This window comes from Poeciliopsis prolifica, unplaced genomic scaffold (genome assembly GCF_027474105.1).
Source record: "Poeciliopsis prolifica strain line A6 unplaced genomic scaffold, Auburn_PproV2 SCAFFOLD003, whole genome shotgun sequence".
NCBI lineage: Eukaryota > Metazoa > Chordata > Actinopteri > Cyprinodontiformes > Poeciliidae > Poeciliopsis > Poeciliopsis prolifica.
Window position 1 is genome coordinate 17,907,951 of NW_026562378.1, and position 6,199 is coordinate 17,914,149.

Consider the following 6,199-nt stretch of genomic DNA (forward strand, 5'->3'; position numbering starts at 1 on the left):
TCAGAGTTCAGGAAAGTCAGCATGACAGCCCAGAGGGATTTAAGTTTTATGTCCTCAACATAAAAAGTACCTGTTCATTAAAACAGCAGATGCAGCTGCAATTCATCCTCGTTTCATAGGATTTGCTGTACTTTATCCTGTATAAATCAATGCAGTTAATCAAATAATTAATCTTCCTTCTAACCATCTCTGCAGACCAGATTTCCTTTTGGTCTGCGGCATCTTTAAAGCAGCAGACTGTGGTTTAAACTCACTCACCTTAGAAACAGAACGAGGGGGCCACCCGTCTCCAACACAAACGCTGGCATTTCCTCCTCTGTTTCCTTTACCCTCAAACATCACGTTCTCAACACATGAAACAGCCGTAGGAACTTATCACGTCTCTGCTCTTTAATTTCAAACTTTTAATATATAAAAAAACAAATTACTGCTAGACCTTTAACAGAAAATGCAATCTAGTGACTAATTCTCTGTAGAAATCAAGTTACCTTAAATTTAAAACAAATATATTTTTATGTGCTAAAACTACATATTTGATTAATTCTTTTAAAATGCATTTGCATAATTTTTGTGTCCTGAAAAGAACATATTTCTATGTTCTTTCAATTATTCCTCACTTTCCCAAAGTTTAAACATTTATCAAAATGCATTATTTCTTCCTAATATTGAAAAAACCCAATAACATATTTTATTTAAATTAAGTAAGTGAAATAAACTTCTAGTACACACACACACACACACACACACACATATATATATATATTAAATAACTAAAATTAAGAAGAAAAGGATCTCTATGTAAATGCATGTGTATTTACATCCATTTGTTTTTAGAAATAAAGAAAAAAAAAGGAGGTAATTTGTGGTTGTACAAATATTTAGTTTCACAGGAGACGAGCTGACTGCTCTGGCTGTAATGTGTTTATTGTGTTTGTCAGAGAGAAAGCCTGGGGGAACAAACTGTCTCTGTAGTGCTGACCTGAAGGTAAAATCCTAAATAGTTTGTGTCCAGGTTGTGTGGGGTCTGCACTGATTTTAGCTGCCCTTTTCTTGAACCTTGACTCGTACAAGCCCTGGATGGAGGAAAAGTCAGCTCTGATTTGATCCTCTCAGCAGACCAGGAACATGATATAAATACTTAAAAGAGTCTTTTTTTTTCTATTTTTTTTACATCATTTAAAATCTATATTGTTGTGGTAAAAGCCCAAAGTTTACAAAATTTAAAAAAAGTACACCCCCATCAGATTCTAAGCTTAGTGAAATTACAGAAAATTTGAGATCAAAATCAAAAGCAGCAACAGTGAAATAAAATATATTGGCCAAGAACAGCACAGGCCTTAAGCTGGGTTTGAATGAGGTGTATGAACCAATCTGTCAACGGAAACATTAACCGAGGAAATCCACCATAAAAATGACTCACCAAACATGCCCTAAAAATCCCTCTGCTGCTCTCAGATTGGATTATCTACAAAAAACACATTTAAAGTATTTGTTCACAGCTTGTAAGAGTAATTAATCAATCACAGCACCAACAAGACAAACACAACGACTCTCTTCACTGGGCATTTATGTCTTTTGTAAAAAGAAACCATAACCCTGCCTAGTGTATCTAATCCCCATGCTGAACAAACACACTGTACCTATATAGGCAGGGTTGTAAACCCACTGAGGTGACTCATATGTTAACTCATTGTTCACCTCCCCATTTTCCTCTCTTTCATACTCTGGCACATGAACTGCAAACCTCACCCCATTATATCACAGTGAAAGCTCAAAGTCAGGACCATAAAGACAGATGGTCAAAGGTGGCCAAATCACACTTTAACGAGCTGTTCTACCTCCGTCTCTTTCACTTTTCTTCCCGATGCCGAAGCTCAGCTCAACCAAGAAAAGTGGTGGAACAGCCCATCGACACATCACTGCTAAAAACAAGCAAGATGATGGCTTTCCTTTAACTTTCATTTTGATTTAATCTAAATTCAAATACAGCCAGACAACAGAGATGAGGAAGGTGTGAAAATTGGGAGTGAAATGAAGTCGAAAAAGAAGCCGTGCAGAGTCCTGGCTCTCAATGATGGACAAGTTCATTTCGGCTGCATGGCTGCTGTTGTAAGCTGGATGTTTATAACCGGTGTCAATAAGTGGTCAATACATGCAAGAACAATAAACAACTTGCAAATGTTTAACGGGTTTCTTTTTCTGGTGCCCTGTTCATTTTATATATTTACGTCGTTTATGAAACTGTAACACAACATAGCTATAAAATAAAACATTGAAACAGACATGAAAAACGTTTTGCTTCAGTATTTGACTTGAATGTCTTGACATTTTTCTGCACACTTTTCTACTTATTCAAGTTTTTAAAGGTAATTGAAAGAAAAGAATGAATTGGTCTCTGTTATTTTGAGCTTTGTTTTTATTTATGAGTGTTGTCAGGGATTCAGGAAATGGATTGATAGGTTGTGGTCTCATCCTCAGTGCTGCAGGTGCTTTTATGGTCTCATAAAGACAGAGTCGAGCCAAAATGTGAACCTCTCTATTTACAGGAGAGTTCATGATCCGAATCCTATCTGTGTTAACAAGAGATGGATCACAACTGAAAGAACGAGATTTCAGATGACATCTGGATCGTTTAGGCCTTTTCAATAATGATGGAGAGATCATTCCAACAGGAATCTATTTTTAGAGACCGACCTGAAATTATTTTGAAGCACAGAAAAACATACAAAGAAGCCCAACATTATTCATATGCTGACAGATTTAGATTTAAAAATATTTTCATTCAACAGCTGGAAACACACGCCAGAACTCTCTGACCCTGCAAGGCGAAGCGAGTAAAGATAAAAGATGTTTCTTTTAAAAATGTAATGAATAAAAAAGATATTTAAAAAGACATGCATCTTATTTTATTGACACTTTTCAGCTCTCAAAATGTATAAAAAAAATCTTTGACATTATAGTCATCAAGCTCCTCCTCAGGTTTCTGCATGCTGCTGTGTTCCCTCAGTAAATGTTCAGATTATTACTGTGTATTTGTTTTTAAATATCAACTTGTATAAACCAAAAAGAGGAATGATTTTCTGATGATAAAAATAAGTCATCAGAGTATGGTTTCAGAAACATGTAACATTATACTCTCCCTGACTGAAAATTAGTAATAAACTTTTCCTTTTGTCTAGTTAATTTGTGAACTTCTGTCCCGGAGTAAGGCTGACCTTGGAGTGGACTTTGAATTTATGACTTTCTTGTATCTAAAACCTTGACATCCAGAGTCATAATGTTAGATTTGTGTTTATATAAGACAGTGAGCTCATTGTGCACACGGCACAAAAACCTGTGAACTTTGCAGACACGGTTCATTGTTGGTCGTCTTAAATTATGGGTGTGTTTCGGAAGTTTGGAGATCCAGGTGAGGTTTGGGTGAGGCGAGGCTTTCAGAGAGGAGCTGGTGCTTTCTGACTTATCACCAGGTTTGCTTTATGGGCTTGGTCGCTGTGAAGCAGGTCATTATTTTAAACACTTAGCACACCTTTACACACCTTCAAGTGTGTGTAACCTAGTTTTGTGTTTGTTACTTTGGCAGTGGCAACACAAAACCCTGGAGCTTTCATGATTCTACTTATTACAATTGTAGTTAGAAACTGTGGCTCTGGTAGTAGAACAGATGAGGCAGAATAAAAAAAAAGATTGCTTTCCCTTTAGGGCTGGACTTAAAAGACGGTTCTGAATCTGAAGTTGCAGCGTGGGCTTGAAGAGTAGAGCGCCAAACCTCAACTTTCAAGCAGGGCCCGGTTTCAGAACGTAGGAGAAGCATGGGGGTAGTAAAAGCAAGAAGGAAAAGGGGTGGAGAAAGAGACGAGGATAAGGGGAGGTTTGATCACAGAAGGACAAAGGCTCCAGTTTCTATAAGTTACGATGAACCAGTAACACAGCTGCTTTGCTTTCATGTCTTTTCAAGATGTTGATCTTGGGTAACTGGAAGACAAGTTAATGTGTGGGGCAAACACTGCACAGAGGGATTAGTATTTACTACAAGACGTTAGTGGGACTTCACAAAGTTGATCGAAAACCCTCAAGCCTTCAGCCTGATCCAAGAGTAAACACCCACAAGGAAATCTGATACTGCAGAGATGTCAGAGGGGAAGAATGGATTAAATGTTTAACTCTAACCACTAATAATATTTCTTATCTGTTTAGTTCATAAAGAGGTGAAACTATTCTGACATTTATAAAAATGAGCAAAATCCTAAAAGAAAGAGTCTAAGAAACAATTTTAAGACCAATAAATATTATTCTTTGAATATCAACGTTCTGCTTTAAAATCAAACAACAGACATTGAAGGGAGCGATCCCATGTTATTTGAAAACGTCTGTCTAAATGTTACATTTACTACTAATCATAATAAGAAGGAAACATAACTCAGTGTTAGAATTAAAGGCCCTGATCTTCATGTTGCTCCTCTTTCTCTAATCTCTGACACCTTCACTTCACCCATCTCAGGAATAAATTAATCACTCTAAACTTTTTGAATAATTCTGTGACACTGGATATTATTTGGGGAAGTTATCTGAACACAAGCACATGCCACACTAGATTTCACCAGAAGAAATAAAGCTAATATAAAAAGCAATTTACAGTGGTTTCACTTCTTTATCAAAATGGACTCAATTCTCACATTCAGCTAAAGTTTTCACTCCACAGATACGTCTTATTCGTCTTGTCAGGGTTTGACCTCAAATTGCCCACAAAAGTTTTAAAGTTTGTTGTTGTAATGGAACAAAATCTCATAAAGGTTAAAGCGCAAGGCACATCATTGTCCATTTACAAAACTACGAAGGAAACGGTCATGCAGTATTAGCTACTAATGAAATGATTATCTTATACTTAAGGAAGAGACAGCTTGAACTGTTTTCTAAATGTTACATTCAACACTATCCCATTTAAGTGGAGTGTGTCATAAAAAAATGCAATTGAGTTTTAAATGACACATGTATACAGGTATGTTTTTATTCAATATTTGAAGTACTGGAGAAAAAAAATGTTTCTTTGAATTCTGGGCTGTTCTTAGTTACTCCACTTGCGTTCTTCGGAAATTTGTCAGAAGGCAGAGAGCATGAAACACTTATTTCACACATCGATTTAACCACAACTTCCCTTTCTGTTATTAAGAATGATTACAAAATGTACACGTCAGTGTTTCAGCCAGTTCAAAGTTCAAGTAGCTGGATTAACTTGTGATTCTAAGAATACACCCTGGCCGAATAACGTGGATAGGTTGTTGATAAATCATCCAGCAGCGGTCTGGGTGTTATCTCTATTGCATAAGACAGTCATAGTATAACATAATGTTCGAGGAAGAACAATAAAAAGGACAGAAAGAGTGCAAAGACCTGACACACTGAACTAGAAAAGCACTAAAACACACACACACACAAGGAGGCCAAAAGCAGCTTCAGCTACAGCACACCAGTGAAAATATATCCAGATGTTCTCCTCATAGGATAACCAACCCCCTCCTACACACACACACACACACACACACACACACACACACACCCACACACACCCCCACACACACACATGTGGCCACACATGGGCTACATAAAGCAGCAGCCTTCCCCACAATTTCTTTTTCTCTCACCCACAGACACAACCAACATTGGTACTTGTGAGAAAGCTACATCACGCAATGCATCTTGTAGAGACATGAAAACTAAAAAACTAAATATTATCCCAATTTCTTCATAGCACCAGACAAATATGATTTAAAATCTTAGAATGAAGCGTGTTGGCAGATGAATAAGACAGAGTTCATGTTAATGAGTGACAATCTGGCTTTAATTATGGAAAAAACTTTGACATTACAGCTTAAAATGAACAAGAATCAATACTTAGAAACTCACGCAAATTATTGGGGGCTTTAGTAGAACTGTGTCAGCCGATGAAACTAATATAAACTAAAATCTTAGGAGGAGAAATCAGAAAAATTTGTCCCAGAATCTAAAATAACTCAACCTTTGAAAGAAGTTTCTCACTTAACCCATAATCTTCTCGCTCTCATGATCTAAACTGAATCTTGGTCCTAGTAAAGTCATCCATATGAGAGAACTCAAACACACACACACACACACCCAGACACACACACACACACACGTTATTGAGCTTTCTCTTTCAGCCCCCTTCAGCCGGAGCTCCTGG